Raw genomic sequence first — 24,848 nt, 5'->3', positions numbered from 1 at the left:
ATCAAAATACCACATTTTTCCACATGAATATACACATTTATTTGTGAACTAAAAATATGTTTGGAAAAGAACTACTAGAAAAACTAAAAATGAGATAATAAATAAGCAAATTAATTAAAATCCTTGTCTGGTAAGTTTAATGCTGGTACTTTCTCAGGGACCATTTTTTGTTAATTACCTTTTTTTCTCTGTGTATTGGTTATACTTTCCTGTGTGTTTTTTTTTTAATATGCCTTGTAGTTTTTTTTAAAAACTGCACATTTTCAATATTGTAATGTGATACCTTGGGAAATAAAATTCCTCCCTCTCCTCAGTGTTTGCTGGTGATTTTTTTTTTTTTTTTTTGAGACGGAGTCTCGGTTTGTCACCATGCTGGAGTGCAGTGGTATGATCTAGGCTCACTGCAACCTCCGCCTCCCAGGTTCAAGCGATTATTCTGCCCCAGCCTCCCGAGTAGCTGGGATTACAGGTGCCACCATGCCCAGCTAATTTTGGTATTTATAGTAGAGATGGGGTTTCACCATGTTGGCCAGGATGGTCTCGATCTTTTGACCTCATGATCCACCCACCTCAGCCTCCTGAAGGGCTGGGATTACAGGCGTAAGCCACCGCGCCCAGCCACTGGTGGTGTTTTTAGTAGATTATAATATTTTTTTTGAGATAGTGTCATGCTTTCTCACCCAGTCTGGAGTTCAGTGGGGGTGATTATAGCCCACTGTAAACTTGAACTCCTGGGATCAATCAATCCTCCTGTTTCGGCCTCCTAAGAAGCTAGAACTACAGGTATGCACCACCATGACTGGCTATTTTTTTTTTTAATTTTATTTAAAAAAAAATTTTTTTAAAGACAGGATTTCACCATGTTGGTCAGGCTGGTTTTGAACTCCCGACCTCAGGTGATCCGCCCACCTTGGCCTCCAAAGTGCTTGGATTACAGGCATGAGCCACCAGGCCCAGCTGCGTGGCTATTTTTTTTTTAGTTTTAATTTTTGTAGAGACACAGGTCTCACTATTTTCCCAGGCTGATCTCGAATTCCTGGCCTCAAATGATCTGCCTGTCTTGGCCTCCTAAAGTGTTGAGATTAAAGGGATGAGTAAACGTACACAGCCCATTTACAATATTTTCTTTCTTTCTTTCTTTCTTTCTTTCTTTCTTTCTTTCTTTCTTTCTTTCTTTCTTTCTTCTTTCTTTTTGAGATGGAGTCTTGCCCTGTTGCCCAGGCTAGAGTGCAGTGGTGTGATCTAGACTCACTGCAACCTCCAACTCCCTGGTTCAAGCAATTCCCCTGCCTCAGCCTCCTGAGTACCTGGGATTGATTACAAGGGCACGCCACCATGCTCAGCTAAATTTTGTTGTATTTTTAGTAGAGACGGGGTTTTACCATGTTGGCCACACTGCTCTCGAACTCCTGACCTTGGGCAATCCATCTGCCTTGGGATCCCAAAGTGCTGGGATTACAGGCATTGAGCCACCATGCACGGCCCATTTTCAGTATTTTTAACGTTGACGTTAAGTATGTATACAATTGTTAAGTGTACACTCACTGATAAACTAGAAAACCTTTCCCAACATCCTAATATACCCTTGAAGGATATCATAAATAATGTGTTTAAGGGCTAGAGGAATGCTCCAAGTACTGTGATAAGGTTCATAGGATTTGGGGCTATTTGGAAGACCCTTTCAAGACATATAGCACAACTTTTCTATCTGATAATTGTCTCTGTAGCATCCTCACAAAATCCACTGTTGGCTTGCAGGCCTTCAGAAATTGGCACTCACCAACCAGTTCTGGAGGTGTTCTGTTTCATCTTTGCACAGCTCAGAGTATTCAGACGTCCTTATTTATAAAGAACTACACACAACAAGACTATTCATCGATTTCCCACATTGCAGACAGCCCTTTGAGTTTTAAAGAGCCCTTCCCCATGTCTTTTATTTTCTTTTCCTTAATATGTCCTGGTCCCTTTAACTGCTTTGATTTGGAGGACCCCCACCAGCCGGCTAATTAGATCCTGAATGCTTTATCAAAATCCTTTTTAAATGGCATTGCCCTGAAGGCAAGGACAGACTCCCGCTTAGCAGGGGGGCTCATCAAATTAGAGAGGGTTGAGCACTTTTCTTTAACCCTTTCTTCTGATACTGACTTTGTATGAATCAGACTTACCCACCTTCGCATCAGATTCTGGTCCTGCTCGGTTTAAGACTTTGGCTCCTTTCCTGCAGACAGGCTCAGTGCTTCTTTGATAATTTTATGCTGCCATCTTGTGGCTAAATCGCCAGTAGCGGCTTTTTGTGTTCTAATTTAGCAACGGAGAGGATGTACAGATTAACATAAACACAAGCCTAGAACAGGAATAATCTGACTCTTTAAAAGAGGACCTGATTTCTTCCTATTGTGTGCCATGCAATTGGGAGCCCAAGGAAGAGGATGCTAGCACAGCTATGGTATGGCCACAGAAAATATGCCTGAAACATCCCTATCAGAGCCCAGCTCTTACTAGCTAATTGATTTTGAGCAAGTCACTTTTCCTTCTAGTGTCTCAGTTTCCATACTTCTGACCCTAACAGGTTTATAAAATGAAGCCAAGCAGTAGTGAAGGTGAGGCCAGGTCCGGAAGGGGAGGAAGTAAAGTGAATTGAAAGCTGGTAGGGGCAGGGGAGTAAATAAAGCCTGAAGGTGACAAATGGCAGAAGAGGGCAGGACTGCTTTAGGGCATTCAGAGGCCTAGGCAAATATTTTTCAGAAGTTCCTTTTAGTGTAAACAGTTTGATTAAAAATATATTATAAGGCCGGGCATGGTGGCTCACGCCTATAAGCAGAGAACTTTGGTAGGCCAAGGCCAGTGGATCACCTGAGGTTAGGAGTTTGAGACCAGACTTGCCAACATGGAGAAACCCCGTCTCTACTAAAAATACAAAATTAGCCGGGTATGGTGGCGCATGCCTGTAATCCCGGTTACTCAGGAGGCTGAGGCAGGAGAATCGCTTGAACCCGGGAGGTGGAGGTTGTGGTGAGCCAAAATTATGCCATTGCACTCCAGCCTGGGCAACAAGAGTGAAACTCCTTCTCAAATAAAATAAAATTATATATATATATATTACAAATACATGGATGGGCCCATGTGAGTGATTTTCGAAGAAGATTTAGAATACCAGGTGGAGAAGAGATGCTTACATATTTGTTTATTCAACAGTTAACATACCAATTTTTTATAATGACCTTGCACCATATCTTCCTTTTTAGGTCCAGAAATCTCTTTGTGTTCTTTATTGTCAAATGCACCATTCCTGGCTAATTTCATATCTCCCTTCATGAGAAAAACATAGCAACATTGTAGTACTTCCATTGCAATGGCACTTTAGAACCTCTTTGTATTGAAACAATATAAATTTCTTGCTTTTGCAGTTTCTTTAGCGTAAGAGTCAACAGTGGACCTAGGTAGGCCATAGCTCTGAACATAACCTGTGTCCAATGTGAGTGCCACCCCATATCGGCACATCAGCACCATTTTGCATGCCTAATGTTAAGAGTTCCCATTTAAAAAAATCCAACGACAACCGATGAGAGTGATTTGCTAGTGTGGCTGCCCACCTGGAACCAGGGTCTGGTCACAGAAACCCAGGACAACCAGTTTATAAATTGTTATTTTGCCTTTTTATTTTAAAAGGTACTTTTTGTGAAACAAAAGGTTTTAATTTCAGAGTAAAATTTATCAAAATTTTTTTATAGTTGATGCTACTTGAGTCCTGTTTAGAAATTTTTTCCCTAACCAATTTTTTTTTTCTTTCTTTCTTTCTTCTTTTTTTTTTTTTTGAGATGGAGTCTCACTCTGTCACCCAGGCTGGAGTGCAGTGGCACCACCTCGGCTCACTGCAACCTCCGCCTCCCGGGTTCAAGTGATTTTCCTGCGTCAGCCTCCCAAGTAGCTGGGATTATTAGCACCTGCCACCATGCTTGGCTAATTTTAGTATTTTTAGTAGAGACAGGGCTTTGTCATGTTGGCCAGCTGGTCTCGAACTCTTGACCTCAGGTGATTTACCCATCTCGGCCTCCCAAATTGCTGTGATTACAGGAGTGAGCCACCATGCCCCGCCAACCAAATTTCTTAAAAGTGTAGAAAAATGTCCACACTTGTAGAAACTTCTAGTAGATAAAGATGTATTAGAGGTTTGGTAACCAGTCTTTCCCATAGCCACTTTGTAGGTGTCACTGTAAGTAGTTTCACTTTTTGTTAAGCACTGTTTTCTCAAAGATACCATTGTTTTGTACCACTTTACAATACAATTACCCTCATTTGGAATGACAAGTCAGATTACTTTTGTTGTTTGATCCAAGGACACTTAGAAGATGGAGGGTATTTCTTAAGGAAGAAAATTTGCATACTTTATTATTTATCTGAAAACTGAAGAGCATGCTTACCAGATAGATTTGGGTTGATAGTTACACTTTCTAGTTCAGCCAGTGGGAGGGTAATGTATTCTTTGACTTTCTAGATGTTGCTCTATGATACTTAGTTGCCATTGTTTCCCTTCTGGTTCTCTGTTGTTTCTCAAATAACATAGAAGAGTTTATGAGATTAATTGCTCACATTGAAATAGTCAGGTTTCTGAGGGCAGCTTTGGCTTTTATATGAGCTTTCCTTCCTACCACATACCAGTTACTGGCAGAGGGTCAACTTCACTACTGTGCCATTACGGTTGGTCCAATGTTGGGTTCCTCAGATTCATGGAGGAAATAGGAAAATAGAAAGATTAAGGAGTCATAGCTAAAAAATTACAAACAAGTCACAAACAGCACTCTTTCTTGATTATTTCTTGACAAATAGTCATTGTATGAAATGTCTTTCTTTCCTTCTTCTCTCTTGCTCACCAATTGACTCATAAGCACTTCGGTTCTTTCATGGTTGGGAGCCATACAAGGTAGAGAGTTGGAGTAAAAAATACATTGACACAGAATCATGGTGTGTGACCTCATGCACATGATGTAACCTCTATAGGACTCTGTATGATAATGTATAAAACAGGAATAATCCTTTATTATGTTTGTAATCTATTACATTGGAGAATGGAATGGAAAGTCCCTTGAAGATGGTACTACCTTCAATGTATTACTCCTTTCTAGCGTCTTTGGTTCAAAAGTTTGGTGCAGGAGTTACAAATTCTGGTTTGAATGATACATTTGGATACTTTATCAACACATCAAAGCTCTATCTATCCCTTCCCTCAATCTCAAAACCAAACCGAATTAACATTTTGACATTTATTATGCAGTTTATGGAGAATTTTAGCATTAATTATTGCTTGATTTACTCAATGTCTTTATGTTATAGATGAGAACTGGAAAAGCCATTGAAGTTGTGACTCCTGGACTAGAAATGAAGTCTACTTCGAGTTAATGCTTTTTGTAGTATGTCTTTGCTTTCTTCAAATTTCCTTTTTGTCGTTACTGGGTAAATTTTCAACCAACCAAATCACAAAGATGTCGGGCTTTCAATCTCCTAGGCCACGCCTCTTATGCTCTCTCCGCCCTCAGCCCCAGCCCTCAGTTCTTAAATCGCTGCAGTTCGGTGCTGCAGCCATATTTCTTCCTCTCCCGGGGCTGGAAGCTTCTTTATTGAAGATCTCTCTGCACTTGGGGTTCTTTCTAGAACATTTTCTAGTTCCCCAACACCTCTTATGGCGTATTTCTTTAGAAAAAATCACCTAAATTCCATAAAATATTTAAAAAATTCTATACTTTAACCAAGTGTTTTCTTGACACGTCCTCCATATTTTTTTGAAAGCATTTGGAATATTTTGAGGCAATTTTTAATATTTAAGGAATTTTTCTTTGGGATCATTTTTGGTTGACATCTTTGTTTTTTGTGGGTCAATTTTCTATTCTTCCACTCTTTTCTATATTTTGCCCATCGGGGCTGCGGATACCTGGTCTTATTTTTTCTTTGCCCAACGGGGCCGTGGATACCTGCCTTTTAATTCTTTTTTTATTTGCCCATCGGGGCCGCGGATACCTGCTTTTTATTATTTTTTTTCCTTAGCCCATCGGGGCATCGGATACCTGCTGATTCCCTTCCCCTCTGACCCCCCAACACTCTGGCCCATCGGGGTGACGGATATCTGCTTTTTAAAAATTTTCTTTTTTTGGCCCATCGGGGCTTCGGATACCTGCTTTTATTTTTTATTTTTCCTTGCTCATCGGGGCCTCGGATACCTGCTTTAATTTTTTTTCTGGCCCATCGGGGCCGCGGATACCTGCTTTGATTTTTTTTTTTTTTTGATCGCTCATCGGTACTTTTTATGGATGAAAAAATGTTGGTTTTGTGGGTTGTTGCACTCTCTGGAATAACTTCACTTTTTTTTGCTGCTGATCATTTGGTGGTGTGTGAGTGTATCTACGCCTTTGACAGGGGAATGACTCTGCAGTTAAGTTAAGGGCGTGTTCAGGTTGTGGAGGAAAAGTGGCCGCCATTTTAGACTTGCCGCATAACTCGGGTTAGGGCTAGTTGTTTGTGCTAATTATAAACTAGGGAGGCAAGATGGATGATAGCTGGTTAGGCAGAGGAAGTCATGTGCCTTGCATGAGCTAAACCTATCTGAATGAGGATTTGGGGCTTTTTAGGAGCTTTGCGTGATTGTCGTATCGCGAGGCAATACGACAGAATCGTCCTGTATCAATACAAGGCACTAGTTGAAAATGAGAGATTCGAAAAGACTAAGGTGCAGGGCTTAAAATGGCGATTTTGACATTGCGGCATTACTCAGCATGGCGGGCTGTGCTTTGTTAGATTGTCTAAAATGGCGGATCCAGTTCTGTCGCAGCATTCAAGTGGCGGGAGGCCACATCATGATGGGCGAGGCTTTGTTACAGTGGTTAGTATGGTGGTGAACATGTGCGGTCATACAGCAAAAAATGGCGGCTGAAGGTCTTGCCGCAGTGTAAAACATGGCGGGCCTCTTTGTCTTTGCTGTGTGCTTTTAGTGTTGGGTTTTGCTGCAGGGACAATATGGCAGACGTTGTCATCTGCATATTATGGCTCTTGTCACGTGGATATCATGGCGGGCTTTTGCTCGGTGCAATCATGGCGGGCTTGCCGCATTGTTAAAGATGGCGGTGTTTGCCGCCTAGCGCTGCTCCGAGCGGGAGAAAAGATGGGGTGGACAGTGCTGGATTGCTACATAACCCAACCAATTAGAAATGGGGGTGGAGTTGGTCACAGCCAATTAGAGCAGAAGATGGAATTAGACTGATGACACTGTCTGGCTACTCAGGGAGTACTTGGGTAAATTAGCATAGCACTTCGCAGATGTCTTTAGCCAGTCAGAAGTGGAGGGGCCACGTGTATGTCTCCCAGGGGGCGGTACATAAGGTATTTTCAAGGTCTTTTCAAGGACATTTGGCCTTTTCACCTTTGTCTTCTTTCATTTGTCCCCTCCTGTCCAGTATTGCGTCTTGCAGTGCTGGTTATATGGCTGTGTGGTCAGAACCTCACTCCATTCCTCTGTATTGGTGTCTTGTCTAAGACTAAGTCTATTTGCCCCCAACCCCCACCCCCCATCCCCCACTGCCCCACCCCCTCTGGTCTGCCCTGCACTGTGGCCATTGGCAGTGCTCCAGGCCTGCTTGGTGTGGACATGGTGGTGAGCCGTGGCAAGGACCAGAATGGATCGCAGATGATCGTTGGCCAACAGGTGGCAGAAGAGGAATTCCTACCTTCCTCAAGAGGAACACACCTACCCCTTGGCTAATGCTGGGGTCGGATTTTGATTTATATATATCTTTTGGTTGTCAGTCATACAGTCTGATTGTGTGGTTTGCTAGTTTGAATTTAAGTGTTAAGTGACTATTATAGGAATGTATTATGAGGCTTTATTTGTAGAATTCATTTTAATGACATTTAATGTTTTCATTTGCGTTCCTCAAAATTCTTTAAAGTTTTCAGTTTCTCTTTAGAAATTCCTTAACCTTTTTTTGGCAGTAGTCAAAGTCAAATCATTTATAATTTTAAAAAATTAATGATTTTTTTCTTTGAAATTGACTTTACTTCCCTTTGGATTTTGAAGAGTTTTCTAGCACAGAAACAGTTAAAAATTTAACTTCATGACCTAATGTAATAAAGAGTGTCTGAAGGTTTACACAGGTCCAGGCCTTGCTTTGTTCTCATCCTTGATGCTGCACTAATTGACTAATCACCTACTTATCAGGCAGGAGACTTGAATTGCTGTGGTCTGGTGTTCTCTATTCAGACTTATTATATTGGAGTATTAACGCCCATATTTCAATTTTCTATTGTATCCTGCCTGCCTAGTTTCCAGTTCTTCCCCAGCCCTCCCAGCAAACCCCCAGTCTAGCCCTAGCACTTCTCTCCCCACCCAGCTCTGCCCCAGCCCCAGTCCCCTGGTGCCCCGGCCCTAGCCCCAGTCCTAGCCCTAGCCCCTCAGTCCCCCAGTCCTGCCCAGCTTCTCTCGAAAGTCACTCTAATTTTCAAAATAAGTCGTCCATTGTTTATCCTATTACACTGGGATATTCTGTTTACCCCTGGCATTGCTGAACTTCTGTATTGACTCCTTGACCATTTTCAGTTAATGCATACAATCCCATTTGTCTGGGGTCTCAGAACAAAGAATTTCTTTAGCCAGTATGTTGAGGTTAGGGAATATTAATTGAGAGCTTTCTATCAGAGCATTATTGCCCATAATTTGAGTAACTTACTGTTTTCTCAATCCCCTATCCTTAAAGGAGAAACCATTTCTCTGTCATTGCTTCTGTAGTCATAGTCCCAATTTTGAGTAGTGGCTTTTTCTCACATACTGTGTTGGCCACCTGGAACTGTGTGCAATGAGTAAAATTCTAATTGCTGGTAATCCTGCCCATTGGATTAGACAGCACTCAACCCCATTTGCATTCAGCAGGGGGTCTCAGACAACCCAAGTCTTTTGTTGGACAGTTAAAATGCTCAGTCCCAATTGTCATAGCTTTGACTATTAAACAAAGGCACCCTACTGCGCTTTTTGCTGTGCTTCTGGGAAATCCTGCAGTTATTGGATAATTAAAGAACAAAGTAGTAATTGTTAATTGTCTCACCCATTAATTATAAAGACTTCCAATCACCTTTGCATTTGCCTTGAGGCAGTGCTGACTACCTGAGATTTAACAGTTTCTTAAATTACTGAGTAAACTATTTATCCATAGTTCTGTTAGTTACACTAAGGCCTCTGCAAACAACTTTGCACAACAGCAGAGGGACTCAGTCTTAGAGCCCCTTCCCTTGGCCTGTTAATGGATACAATAGTAATTATTCATGGCTCTGCCTAACAGAAAAGACCCACTTATGTATGCCCTTAACATTACTCCTAGTTAGTGTGAACTACCTACCACTTTGCATTAATATGTAAAAGATTAGGTTGTCCTCTCTGCCATTGCTGCTGAGTTCTGACTACCCAAGTTTCTTTCTCTTAAACAGTTGATCCCTGGTGGTCTAGTGGTTAGGATTCGGCACTCTCACCGCCTTGCCCGGGTTCAAAAAGAAAAAAAAAACCAGTTGGTACGCATAATTGCATATATCCATGGTTCTGTGCAATAAAAATGGATTCCCATCGCATCCTCTGGGATGTTGCTAATGAGTGCAGATCATTCAATAATAGCTCTTGGACAGTTAATTGCTGAGTTACAATTGTCCAGAGTCCTGTCCATTAGAAAGGGCCACTGTGTCCTATTTGCACACTACAATGTGGGCTGATCACCTAAGGACTCTTCTTATGCATTGATGTTCATAATTGTATCTGTCCACGATCCTGTGCGCTAACCCTTCCACTCCCTTTGTATTCCAGCAGGGGACCCTTAGTACACAAGACCTCTATACGAGGACCATTTATATGCACAATCCTAATTGATTAGAAGTGAGTCCTTTATATCAAGGCCCCTGTACGATCTTTGCTTTACATCAAGAGGGTCCTGATTACCTAATGCCCCTCCTGCAGAAATTATTGATGTGCAAAATGCAGTTGTCCCTATCTTGTATTAGTCTGGGATCTCATCCCCTCATATTCCTTTTGTCTTACAGCAGGGGGTACTTGAGACTGTTAATGTGCATAATTGCAATTATGGTCTCTTCCATTAAATTAAGATCCCAACAGCTCACACCCTCTTAGCATTAGAGGGTGCTAATCACAAGGACATTTCTTTAATATTCTCAATGTTCTACTTGGATTTGTCCTTCTTTCTGTGCACTAAAGACCCCAGTCACTTCTTGTGTTCAGCAGTGGATGACCTCTACTGAAGACCTCTGCACTAGGATAATTAATGTGAACCATGACAATTGTTCACAGCAATGTCTTTCAGATCAGATCCATTGTACCCTCCTTGTTTTACAGCAAGGGGTATTAATTACCTATGTTACATTTCCCTGGGACTGTGAATGTGCAAAATTCCAATGTTCATGGTCTCTCCCTTTAAACCAATATTCTACCCCTTTTACATTATAGAAAGGGATGCTAGCAACCCAAAGTCTTTCTCTTGGGACTCTTAATGTGTATACTTCTAATTGTCCATGACTCTTCATGTGCATACTTTCAATTGTCTGTGGTCCCTCCCAATAAGCTAATATCTTGACTTCTCAGTATCTTAGCAGGGGTTACTGATTGCCTAAAGCCTTTCTTGAACTTTTAATGTGCAAAATTGCCCTGAGGCTTGGTGTGGTGGCTCACAGCCTTAATCCCTGCACTTCAGGAGGCTAAGGTGGGAGGATGCCCTAAGGCCAGAAGTTTGAGACCAGCCTGGCCAACATTTAAAAAAAAATAAAAAGCAAAACAATTGCTCTGGAATTCCATCCTCCTCCCACCTCCTTGGCAAAGCAGCAGGAGTGCTAACTAGCTAGTGCTGCTTCTCCTATACTGCTTAAATGCACATAATTAACAGTAGTTGATGTGCCCCTGTGTTAGAGTAGAATCCTGGGTCCTTGCTCCATTTGCATTACTGCAGGAGCTTCTAAATAACCTGAATTCACTCTCTTGTACCGTTAATGTGCATACTTATATTTGCTCTTGTACCTTTTTACCATGTAAGGACCCCACCCACTCTACATTCCAGTAGAAAGTACCTACTACTTAGGATCCTTGGATTAGTAAAGTTAGCATGCATAATCTTAGTTGTTATATGCACATTTTCAGTTGTCTACAGCTGTGCCTTTTATCAGGACTCCTGTACTTATCAAAGCAGAGAGTGGTAACCAACATTAAGCCCTTCTCTTCGGACTGTAGATGCATATAATTGCAGTTGTCAATGGTCCTTCAATTAGACTTGGGTTTCTGACCTTTCACACCCTCTTTGCTTTACTACCTGGGGTACTATTACTTAAGGCCCCTTTCTCAAACTGTTAATGTGCCTAATGACGATTACTTTAGGATCCTTCCTTTTGACACTCCTTTGGAAGGACAGCATGGTTGGTGATATCTAAGACCCCATTTCTTGGCCTCCAATATGTATGATTGTATTTGTCCAGGTTGCTATGCACTGGAGAAGGAAAGTCCTCCCCTCATCCCCATTTTTTCTTTCTAGCAGGAAGTACCCACCCATAAGACCCTTTTATTTGGAGAGTCTAGGTGCACAATTGTAAGTGACCACAAACATGCCTCTTGGACATTAATATGTGTAATCGTGCACTGCTCATTCCATGTGAAATAGGTCCTACTCTTAGACCACTTTTGCAGTACAGAAGGGGTGCTGATAACCAAGTCCCCTTTTCTTGGCCTGTTATGTGTGATTATAATTGTCTGGGTTCCTATGAACTAGAAAAGGAGGGTCCTCTCCACAAACCTCAGCAGGGAGTGCCCACTCCCTAAGACCCTCACATTCTGACAGTCAAGGTGCATGATTATTAAGTGAATACAACCATGCACCTTAGGCATGGATGGGCATAACTACACACAGCTCATCACAGCTGAATAAAATCCTACTCTCAGACCCCTTTTGCAGTACAGCTGGGGTGCTGATCACCATGGCCCCTTTTCCTGGCCTGGTATGTGTGTGATTATATTTGTCCTGGTTCCTGTGTATTAGATGTGGAAACCTCCCTTGCCACACCCCACCCCCAATCTCTCTTTCCCTTCTAGCAGGGAGTGCCTGCTCCATAAGACCCTTACATTTGGACAGTTAAGGTGCACAATTGTAAGTGACCACAGCCATGCACTTGAACAATTAATGTGTGTAACTGCACATGGCCCATCTCATCTGAATAAGGTCCTCCTCTCAGACTCCGTTTGCGGTACAGCAGGGGTGCTGATCACCAAGGCCCTTTTTCCTGGCCTGTTATGTGTGTGATTATATTTGTCCCGGTTCCTGTGTAATACACATGGAAACCTCCCCTGCCACACCCTACCCACAATCTTCTTTTCCCTTACAGCAGGGAGTACCTGCTCCATAAGATCCTTATGTTCTGACAATCAAGATGCACAATTGTTAAGTGACTGCAGGCATGTACCTTGGACATTGATGTGCGTGACTGCACATGGCCCATCTCATCTGAATAAGGTCCTACTCTCAGACCCCTTTTGCAGTACAGCAGGGGTGCTGATCACCAAGGCCCCTTTTCCTGGCCTGTTATGTGTGTGATTATATTTGTCTCAGTTCCTGTGTAATAGACATGGAAGCCTCCCCTGCCACACACCATTCCCAGTTTTCCTTTCCCTTCCAGCAGGGAGTACCTGTTCCGTAAGACCCTTACATTTGGATAATCAAGGTGCACAATTGTAAATGACCACAGGCATGCACCTTGGACATTAATGTGCATGACTGCACATGGCCCATTCCATGTAAATAAGGTCCTACTCTCAGACCCCTTTTGCAGTACAGCAGGAGTGCTGATCACCAAGGCCTCTTTTCCTGCCCTGTTATATGGGTGATTGTATTAGTCTGGGTTCCTGTGTATTAGAAAAGGAAGCCTTTCCTGCCTCACCCCCACTCCCAGTCTTCCTTTCCTCTGCAGCAGGGAGTGACCACTCCATAAGACCCATGCATTTGGACAATCAAAGTGCACAATTGTAAGTGAGCACAGCCATGCACCTTGGACATTGATGTGCATAACTGCACATGGCCCATCCCATCTGAATAAAGCCCTACTCTCAGACCCCTTTTGTGGTACAGCAAGGGTGCTGAACACCAAGGCCCTTTTGTTTGGCCTGATATGTGTGTAATTATATTTGTCCCAGTTCCTGTGTAAAAGACATGGAAGCATCCCCTGCCACACCCCACCCACAATCTTCCTTTCCCTTCTGGCAGGGAGTGCCCACTCCATAAGACCCATGCATTTGGACAGTCAAGGTGCACAATTGTAAGTGACCACAGCCATGCACCTTGGACATTGATGTGCATAACTGCACATTGCCCATCCCATCTGAATAAAGTCCTACTCTTAGACCCCTTTTGCTGTACAGCAGGGGTGCTGGTCACCAAGGCTCTTTTTCCTGGCCTGTTATGTGTTGATTATATTTGTCCCGGTTCCTATGTATTAGACATGGAAGCCTCCCCTGCCACACCCCACCCACAATCTTCCTTTCCCTTCCAGCAGGAAGTGCCCGCTCCATAAGACCCTTACATTTGGACAATCAAGGTGCACAATCGTAAGTGACCACAGGCACGCATCTTGGAATTGATGTGCGTAACTGCATACGGCCCATCCCATCTGAATAAGGTCCTGTTTTCAGACCCCTTTTGCAGTACAGCAGGGCTGCTGATCACCATGGCCCCTTTTCCTGGCCTGTTATGTATGTGATTATATTTTTCCTGGTTCCTGTGTATTAGACATGGAAACCTCCCCTGCCATGCCTCACCCACAATCTTCCTTTCCGGCAGGGAGTGCCTGCTCCATAAGACCCTTATATTTGGACAGTCAAGGTGCACAATTGTAAGTGAGCACAGCCATGCACCTTGGACATTGATTTGCGTAACTGCACATGGCCCATCCTATCTGAATAAGGTCGTACTCTCAGACCCCTTTTGCAGTACAGCAGGGGTGCTGATTACCAGGGCCCATTTACCTGGCCTGTTATGTGTGTGATTATATTTATCCAGGTTTCTGTGTACCAGACAACGAAGCCTCCTTTGCCCTACCACACCTACCTGCAATCTTCCTTTTCCTCCTAGCAGGGAGTGCTCACTCCACAAGACCCTTACATTTGGACAACAAGGTGCACAATTGTAAGTGACCACAGGCATGCACCTTGGAAACTGATGTGCATAACTGCATACAGCTTATTTTATTTGAATAAGGTCCTACTCGAAGACCCCTTTTGCAGTATAGCTGGGGTGCTGATCACTAAGGCCTCTTTTCTTGGCTTGTCCATATTCCTGTGTACTAGATAAGGACACTTTCTCATACACTCTCTGCTTTTCAACAGGGAGTACTCACTACTTTAAGATTCTTATGTTTGTCCAAAGTACATGGTTTTAATTGACCACAACAGTGTCCCTTGGACATTAATGTACATAAGGTTCATCCTAATTAAACAGTCTTACCCTTTCACCCTCCATTTGCAGGTTACCAGGGTTGCTGACCCCTAAGTCCCCTTTTCTTGGCTTGTTGACATGCATAATTGCATTTATGTGGGTTCTTGTGCCCTAGATAAGGATGCTCCACCTCTTTTCAATAGCGGGTGCCAACTCCTTATGATATTTACATTTGGACAGTTACTGTGACTGATTGCAGTTGTCCATAACCCTATCACTTCTTGGACAATTGTACCCTCTTTGGATTACTTGGGGCATACCATTTTCCTCCAAGGCCCCTTCTGGTGAACTATTAATATACATAATTGAAATTTTCATTGTCTTTGTCAGTAGATTAAGGTCATACTCCCTCACCTTTCCTTTGTAGTACAGCAGGATGTCCTGATCAACCAAAGTCCTGTTGTTTTGGACTGAATATGTGCAATTACATTTGCTCGTGGTCTGTGCACTAGATAAGGATCCTACCTACTTTCTTACCATTTTTAGCAGGTAGTCCCCACTTTTCAAGACTCTTTCACTCGGAATGTTCATGTGCACAAACACAATTTTCTATGCATGTTCCTGTACCTTTGTTTTAGAGCAAGGGGATGCTATTCACTTAATGCCCCTTGTTTTGGACTTAATATGCATTAATGCAATTGTCCACCTCTTCTTCTAGACTAAGACTTGATTTCCACATACTCCTCTTCCATCAGGGGCATGTTAACTATGAGTGGACCCTTTTGAATATTAATGTCATAATTGTATTTGTGGACTTGTGTAGTAGAAAAAGACCCTATGTTCCTACAACTATGCTTTGGATTGCTGCTGAGGAGTGCTAACTACTCATAATCTCAGCTCTTGGACAATTAACATGCAATGATAACAATTACCAAGGGTACTGATTAATTAGATAAGATTTCTTGATCCTTTTTGCATACATCGGGATACTGACCCACTAAGGTCCCTTGTACTGTTAATGTGCATGTTTGTAATTATACATGTTTCAGTGGGATATTATGCCCTTGTACCCTCTTTGTATTACTGCAGGGGCTGCTGACTACTCAAAACTTCTCCTGGGACTGTTAATACTTATAATGGCAGTTATCAATGGTTTTTCCTCTGCCTGACCTTGTTAAGCAAGCACCCCACCCCACTCCACCCTTAGTTCCCGTGGCATAATAAAGTATAAGCACTGCAGTATTCCATGTACTTGTCCATCAAACAGTGGTCCATACTCCTGCCCCTTTTGCATTGCTCCAGTATGTAAAATCACGGGTAGCCATGGTGTCATGTTTTACATACAAGGTCTTCCTCGCCCTGCCCCTTTTGTGCCCTTGACCCCTTTTTACAGACTATTGTTCACAATCTCAGGTGCCCACATATCCAGCTATTAGATAAGATTGTGTTCTCTCCCTCCTCCCTTACCCCCACCGTGCCCCTTTTGCCTCTTTGCTGGATAATGTTGACCGGACAAGGCCCTTTCTCTTAGACTTAAAAAATTCTCAGTGGCACTTTCCTTGGTCCCAGCCATTATACATGAACCCCTCTACTTTCGCATTGCTTCTGAGTACTGTTGACTACCCACAGCCCCTTCTGGGTTATTAATGAACACAGTACTGATTGTCCCATTTTTCAGCCCATCAGTCCAAGAGCTCCCTACCACTTTGATGTGTTTGTGCAGTGTTGACTTTGAAAAGCAGGCCTGGACTAAGTGGATAAGCCTTCAGTCTTTTTCTTTCATTTATTAATGATCCCAGTTTCAATTATTGTCAGATTCTGAGGACAAGAACCATTCTTGCCCACCTCTGTTACTGCTTTACTGTGCAGAGTACTCAAGGCAAGTCAGACCCAGGAAGCTGGATTGCCATCTTTTATTTTGTGTTTCTAGTGCACACTATCTAATTGCCTCCCCAGGAAGGAAGGTTGGCACTTCCTCTACATTCTTCTTTCCAGAGAAGATTGCCTGGTTAAAGACTCTCTTGTCATCTCTTTTGTATATTGTTATTGTAAAGTGCCAAATGCCAGGATACAGCCAGAAAAGTTGCTGTTATTATTATTTAAAAAAATTTTTTTAGGAAGATCTGGATTGCAAGGTGGACTCAATAACCTGGTCATTATTTTTTTGAAGCCAAAAAATCCATTTATACTATGTACCTGATGACCAGTGTCATTTTAACTGAGGGTGGTGGGTCTGTGGATAGACCACTGTGACTTGCTGTTTTAATATTATCAAAGGCGTTCTAGAGTGGAAATCTTAAGACCAGTATCTTTGTGTGGGCTTTACCAGCATTCACTTTTAGAACTACCTACATTTTATAATCCTTTAATTTCTTCACCTGGAGCACCTGCCCCTACTTATTTCAAGAAGATTGAAGTAAAACGATTAAATGAGAAAACGTATGCAGAGGTGCTTTTAAAAAGGATATGCCACCTTTTTGATTATTATATAAAATGAAGCATTTAATTATACTAAAAATTTGAAGTAGTTTGAAGTACCACACTGAGGTGAGGACTTAAAAATGATGGAACCAGTTCCCTGTTTTATAAGAGAAATAAGCCAAAATTAAATACTCTTTTGGATAAAAATTTCAAAAGTGAGATAGCTGCCTAATAGAAATGAATAATATCCCAGCCACTGGTGTACAGGGTGTTTTGTGGCAAAGGAGTATGTAATACGGAACTGCTCAAGCAAATAACTAGTCCTTACAACAGCAGTTCTTTGTAATAACTGAAAAAGAATACTGTTTCTCTGAGAAGGATGTCAAAAGATCGACCCAGCTCAGGGAGCAGTTGGCTCTACTAGCTCCTCGGACAGCTGTAAGAAGAGTCTCTGGCTCTTTAGAATACTGTAAGTACTACTTTGCAGCTATTAAGTAATCTTTTTCCTATTCTATTTTCTTTCTCTTAGATACCACCTATAGAAAAGTCAGAGGGTCCAGTAAGTTTCTTTCCTTCTTCCCACCTCATCTGCAATATATATATATATGTATATATAGATAGATGCATACATAAATATGCACATGTGAGTTAACCAGCAGAACTGAAGAATTAATATTGTGAACCCAGCTCTATGCTAGGTTACACTGATAACCTGGGTAGGAATGATATTGTCTTTTATAATTTCATTCCCGAGATGGTTGTATTGTTAAGGAGCTAATGTAAGCACACTTGAAATAACTTTAGAAAATAATAATCAGGGGCCGGGTGTGGTGGCTCACGCCTGTAATCCCAGCACTTTGAGAGGCCGAGGCGGGTGGATCACGAGGTCAAGAGATCGAGACCATCCTGGTCAACATGGTGAAACCCCGTCTCTACTAAAAATACAAAAAATTATCAGGGCAAGGTGGCCCGTGCCTGTAATCCCAGCTACTCATGAGGCTGAGGCAGGAGAATTGCCTGAACCCAGGAGGCAGAGGTTGCGGTGAGCCGAGATCGCGCCATTGCACTCCAGTCTGGGTAACAAGAGCGAAACTCGGTCTCAAAAAAAAAAGAAAAAGAAAACAATAATCAAGTGCTGTTTTGTGTGAACCATAAGTAGTAGATTTAAGAAGGGAACCCACAAGGATTTGAAGTTGATAGGATAAACTTAAGGAAGTGGATTTGCTTTTAAAGTTCAGAGATTGAGGGTATAAATCGAATACTTAAGCTCTTTGCACAATTTTACTACATTTCTGCCCAAGAACAGATGATCATGGATAATGCATATCATAGGTACATTTTTTTAGTTTGGAATCTTTTTACCAAGAGGGTAGTGGAGAAGTGTAAGTCAAAACCTTGACCTTTCTTGCCTACTTTATGCTGTAGTTTATATACACTCTTTCCTCCCACCTTTTGCAAAGCTAAAAGAAGCTTAGCCTCCTTAATGTCAAACAAACACAATGGTCCAGCTGAAAATCTACTGTTTAACATAACATTTGAAACTTTTTTTCTGGTGCACATTCATGGGTCGCAGCAGGAGCAACAAGAACCATATCAATGAACTGGCTTCACTTATAGCCCATTTTAATTCATATCCATATTTCCTCATGGCTTGTTTCCATGTCCCCTACCCCCTTCTCCAGATGCTTAACGACATTGTCTGGCTGATTGAGGGTAATAACATCATGGTCTTGAGCCTTTTTGGAAACGTGGTCTGTGCCATTGTTTCTCAAACTCAAGTAATGCTTCAGGATGAAACACCTTCTAAAGGAACAAAATTTTCTGAGATCCTTAAAAAACGAGTTTTGAGGAACACTGACTTAACAAAGTTATTTGAAATGTAAATATGCTTTCCAATTTCACATTGTCTTTGTCAAAGATGTGTTTTGTGTAATTCATGCAGAACTTGGGGAATCCATGAGAGTACACCCCAAACCCCCAGGGTTATCACCCTGATTTGAGAAACACTGGTCTATGCTTATGAAATCTTCTGTTGCTAATTAAATTGTCATTCATTGTCAACATGCAACTATAATTATTATTGAATTTGTTTTAAAGAAATGAATTTAGAGATGATTCTGTATCTTAGCTCAAGAAGGATGACTCGATTTTAGGTGGATTGATTCGACTAGATAGTATCCAAAGGTGAATCTTGAAGCTGTATTTAAATTAATTGCTTGGAATAATTTCCACCTTTAAGAAAAATCTCTAGCAGTTATAAAAGGGGATGCTCTGCAAATGTGGGCATCTTCAAAATAGAGATAATTCTTGTGTTAATCCAACAAATGTTATTGTGCCAGGTGCTGCAATAAATAGCAAAACCAAATACATGATTTCTATCTAGGAATTTGCTTTCTCATGGAGGATGCAGAAGGAAATCATTACGGTGTTGGGCAGAAACACCTAGATTTTAGTCCTGGCTCTCACTTTGGTTCAAATAACCATCAGTCTGACCATCTCGAGATTGCCAGTGAAATAAGATAGGGGCTTAAATCAAATACTTCAATCCCTGAAAATGACATTTTGTCATTTGAAAAATTTTCGAAAGACTAATAAAAGAAACTTTTTTTTTCACATTTTTCTAAATGATTATTGTCTTTTCTGACTTCCCTGTTTAAAAACTTAACATGTAGGACTGGAGGAAGTTTTCTGACCATTTTCTCATATCCCCTTTCAGCTTTATCTTTCTGTAACTTCCCTTTCTCTAGCCGCCTCCCAAAATTACAGATGACTGTGAGACCCAGGGCTGCCGTGATCAGGCATTCATAATTTCTTTTCAGGGTGTTTGTGCCCTGGTTATCAATTGTACACCTGGATGGGAGTTTGTGTCTTAAAGTAATGAATTAAGAGTTGACCTTTGTTGACTGCTAAAATACTCTTACATGTGAAAGCATCCTGGGAAAATCTGTTACCAGCTTAAAGAGAAAGAAACTAATGATTATATCTGAACTGAGCTAATGCCTCCAATGTTCCCCCAAACTTTGTAAGTTTGGATGGCAAAGAGTAATGATATGTATAGTAAAACAGAGCTAATGACTTCCTCTGTCTTGTCTTAAAGACTGGATTGGGAAAAAACTGACCAGTGCTAGAATTTATTATGAGTAGACTTAAAGTATTATTTCCCTTAACCAATTACAATGCTGTTCTTCTAGTGTCCATCTAGGTTACTTTACCCATAACTTTGAAAATTATTGGCATAGTATATTTTATAGAATTTTGTTAGTGTGATTGGCATGGTACAGTGCTGGGATGTAATCACTCATTAAAGTTTTCCAGCCCTACAGGTCTCCCTTTACTGAAAATTAGCTACTCACTGACTTATTTATTACAGCAGATTGACAACATCTTTCCAGGAAATCTGCTGATGTACAAAAACAAAGTTTAATTGCTAATTTTTTTTAAAAACAACTTTTTGATATTATGGATACCTGGTAATTTGGGCCTTGTATATTTTAACATCAAAATTACCTATTACAAATCCATAAAAACAGAAAAGAAAGAGTAAGTCTTTAGGCCAAGACTTACTGCAAAGAATGATGGTACCTACTGTAGCAAAGTTTGGAACATAGACTTACCAGTTCTCAGGTTCCATTTTGCTTGCTTTTTAAAAACTATGTTTTATACGTCTTCAGCGTCTGGTTGGGAGATTTTTAGAAAAAATAATCTTTTAATGTTAGAACAGTGTAGAGATTTACAGAATGATTCTGAAGATAGAGTTTTGTCTACTTCACATCCAGTTTTTCCCAGTGTTAACATCTTACATTAGTTTGGTACATTTGTCACAATTAACAAACCAATATTGATTTTTTTTTATTAACCAAAGTCCATACTTTATTCATATTTCCTTAGTTTTTCCTTAATGTTCTTTTTGTGTTCCAGGATCCCATTGAAGATACCATGTTGCATGTGTCCTTAGTAGTCATGCTTCTTTTGGCTCCTCTTGGTAATGACAGTTTCTCAGACTCTTTGTTTTTGATGAACTTAATAGTTTTCAGAACTAATGGGTCCAGTGTTCTATAAAATGTCTCTCTATTTGAATTTGTCTGATGTTCCTCTCATGACTAGATTGGGTTTATGCATCTTTAGGAGGAAGACTACAAAGGTAGAGTGCCATTTATCAAGAGTAGGTACTATCAACATGACTTAGCACTGTTGATGTTACCCTTAATCATCTGTCTGAGGTACTGTTTGTCAGGTTTCCCCATCATAATATTAGCCTTTATTTCTCCATTTCCATACTGTACTCTTCACATAGGAAGTCATTATGTGCAGCCAGCACTTAAGGAATGGGAAATTATCTTCCACTTCTCGGAGGGCAGAGTATTTACATAAATTATTTGGAATTCTTTTGCATGGGATGTCTTTTCTTCACAATGTACGTGTTTATTCAGTGTCTTATATCAATATGATCTCATGGATATTTTATACTCGATCATAATACAATGTTACTTTATTCTATGGTTCAAATTATTATAGCTTTGGCCTTTGGGAGTTCTTTCAGTTGGCTTTGATATAACCCCATGAATGTGGGGTTTTTGCTTGAGCACTTATTTTTGGCACTACAAGATGCTCCAGGCTCATTTGCATATCTCCTGCCTGGACGTAGAATGATGTATTTCTCCAAGGAACCTTGATACCTTTTATTGGAGAATGATATTAGAAATCAAGAAGTGAGTGCTAGGTGTGCTCATTGCTACTCGAGTGTCATTCCTTCAAGACTTTCTCGGTTGACAAGAGCAAGGAGACTTATGTTTGGATTCTCACTTGTATATATGCACATATCTATAAATATATATAACCATTTGTATCTATAGTAAACTAAATGTGTTTATACCTACATATCCAGCTCTAATCATTGCCACATAGATCATTATAGCCTCACCTCCTTGCTTATCTGTTACGTCCCATTTTTACAGGGAGAAACCTGGCTTAGTTGGGAAATTTTTCTGTTAATATTAGAGTAGTGAGTGTTTGACATTTGCTTCTATGGTTAAGTTTAGGGAGAGTTTAGCTGTAGGGTATTTCTTCAAACTAGAAATGACCCTTCTACCGTAAATGTTTCTGCTAGTTTTGAAACTTAAAATAGGTTGCAGAAACAAACTTGATCTTAACCAGAATTTTCTTCAATCCACATTTTGAAATTGATTTTCCGATTAAATTATTCTGATATCGCCAGGTAAGCTGTTCCTTGGGTATGCATTTCTTCTTTCAGTTTTTTTTCTGAGAACTAAAGGACCCTGAGAATACTGGAGGTGGGAAAGGAGGGGAAAGGCATGTTCACATGTGGAATAGGAAAGGTCCATTTACCGACCTTCAGCTAGCCTTTTAAAGTGCCTATTTAAGTCCCAAGGAGTAGATGCCTTCCTTGGCAATTGTAACCCAAATACAATTTTTAACCTTTCGGTTTTAGTCAAGAAAGTTGGTGTGCTGATGCAAAAAGTGCCCTGATTGACAGCATTGCCATGTGCATTGCATATGAATCAGCAATTTAACAACATGAAATTGTGTTGAGCATAATTTTAAAATTTTATAATAGATATTAGAGACAGTGTTTCTCAAGTCTATAAGTTTGAAAGTAGGGAGATTTTCTTTCAAGAAAAGAATTATTCAGTGTGCGCCTACATAACCACCACTTAGATTCTACAATTAATATTTTGCTATATTTGATTAAATGTTTTCTGTAAAAGAAAAATATTATTATGTGCCCTTTAGGTTAGTGGGAATAATTGTTCAAGTGTATGAGCAAACCTGGAAAGAAATATATAGATCTATAATGGAACTATAAAACATAGCAGATGTACAAATTAGTAGTTAACAGACACTAAAATGCAAATATGGTACTACTATTACGGTTTTATAGCTTCTTTTGAGTGGCATGTCTGTACTATCACATGCTGTGTTCATGCACTTCACCAAACTGCGGTTTTCAAACTGCTTTAAATCCTGCTATTATAGCACATAGCAATGCTATTTGACTTTCATTTGGCACAAAACACATTTATATATTGTTTGCTTCTGTTCTTTTCTATAATCCCCAGGCAACAAAACTAGATCATTTGCCACTAATCCGGCAATGTGATCCTATATTATGAGGTAGTCATATAGCTGATCTAGACTATCCTTACAGTGAAATGAGAGTATTATAAAAGTTTTGTAGCAAGCTCCCATACCCCCCTGAGAATCCATGCACAAACCCCAGAGTTTTAAAAAACGTCTGAATTGAGGGAAGACATGGCTTTAAGTATCACTTGGCCACCTACTATTTGTATAACATTGATATAGTTTCATCTTGTGGATTGCCAGCTTCCTTAGAGAATGAAAATGTTGAATTATGTTATTATTATTTTGAGATGGAGTTTTGCTTTATCCCCCAGGCTGGAGTGAGGTGGCACTATCTTGGCTCACTGCAACCTCCGCCCCCCAGGTTCAAGCAGTTCTCCTGCCTCAGCCTCCTGAGAGCTGGGATTACAGGTTCCTGCCACCACGCCAGGCTAATTTTTGTATTTTTAGTAGAGATGGGGTTTCGCCATGTTGGCCGGGCTGGTCTCAAACTCCTGACCTCAGATCATCCACTAGGATCACATAGGCCACTGCACCCGGCCTATGTGATTATTAATTATCACTTCTAGCCGTGACGATTCTGTTTGATGCTGGAGTATTTGAACCAGATGGCTGGTGATACCACTTGGTTATTATCTCCATAATACTTTGATATTTTATTGGACTGCAAAGTGACAGATTCTCAAAATTCTTGTCAGTGAATATTGAACCCTAGTGAAATGTATGGTTCTGTATCAGTTCCAAAATGTAACCACTTTCTCTAGCCTTAGATTCCCATTAAGGGAAAGGGAATGCTCCTTGATTATGTTATTACCATAGTAACAGGCAAAGCTAGAGGGCTTTGATGCTGAAGCAAGATACTCCATAAATATGGTTAAGAAGATCTGGGGATGGGGTCCAAAGTGGCTCCTGCCGGAGCTCATGGCGCTCGCGAAGGCAAGGTCATCAGTTCAAGGCTAACCTGAGCAACCTGATTAGCTCAAACTGATTGGCAAAAAAAAAAAAAAAAGAAAAGAAGATCTGGGGAGACTGGAATAGTTGTTTCCTTTATATTCCAGTGTATAAATGAATTTGAGCTAGGATCCATTGATTTAAAATTTCTTTAGGTAAATTTGCTTGCACATGGAGTGAACATTGACTCATTTATGGAGTTTCAGGAAACAGTAGAACAAATGCATAAACATGTATGAACAGCCATGTTTAACTGGAAGCCTGCATTTGGAAGTGAAGTATCTAATCTTAGGTTAAATTAGGATAGGGAAGGATGTTGGCAAGATATTTTGAAGCTTGTTCTGGTCATGTTGAGAACATCATAGAACAGTTTAGCCTTTACTAGGCATCTTAGCTAGAGAATGGAGTTGAATAAGTGATCTTCCATATATTCCCGTTGGTATTGACATACAGGTTTCCTCATGATAAAGTAATCTCTGATCAGGGATCTAGAAGCCTGTATTCATTTAAGGGCCTCAGGTTTAACATACTGTGTGCTTTTCAACACCACACCACACCACACCACACCGCACCATGCAAAGTGCTTTCAAGGCTACAAATTTGGCTTAGATCCGCTTAAGTGAGCTCCTATGCTTTAGTAATGGTAGACGGCCAATTATTAAAAATAATGAAGACAATTGCACCTCTAGGCAGTAGTAGCAATTGCCACAGTACCTTGAATCTTGACATATTTTCAGCAACAGGATGACCATTAGCCACAAATCTAGTGTCAGCCCTTAAGATGGATATTGGTTTGACCCATATTTTCATGTAGTTCTTTTTCTTAACTTGTCTAATCATCGCATGTTACCCCCAGGGCTTGTTATTACAGGACCTTAGGGAAATCAAGCAGGCTAGAAAGTAGAGACAAGCATTATGTCTAATGCTTCAGGTTAT

General features: G+C 40.8%; 1 long non-coding RNA gene across 4 annotated transcripts in view; it reads left to right on the top strand.

Annotated features, from left to right (window-relative positions):
* The first annotated feature begins 5,579 nt into the window (after positions 1-5,579).
* Positions 5,580-24,848, top strand: part of LOC100894676 (uncharacterized) — a 31,669-nt gene continuing 12,400 nt past the window's right edge. For 2 of the 4 annotated variants that reach the window (XR_001909171.4, XR_001909167.4), the window contains exons 1-2: positions 15,533-17,331; positions 20,781-20,844. This is a non-coding gene — a long non-coding RNA (uncharacterized LOC100894676). Of the gene's footprint in view, positions 7,755-15,532; positions 17,332-17,391; positions 17,422-20,780; positions 20,845-24,848 lie in introns of those variants that run through there. The other 2 variants (XR_001909169.4, XR_001909170.4) reach the window with 2 other exon arrangements.

Source organism: Callithrix jacchus, chromosome X (assembly GCF_049354715.1).
Source record: "Callithrix jacchus isolate 240 chromosome X, calJac240_pri, whole genome shotgun sequence".
In the NCBI taxonomy this organism is placed as follows: domain Eukaryota; kingdom Metazoa; phylum Chordata; class Mammalia; order Primates; family Cebidae; genus Callithrix; species Callithrix jacchus.
This window is presented reverse-complemented; position numbering and strand designations above follow the sequence as displayed.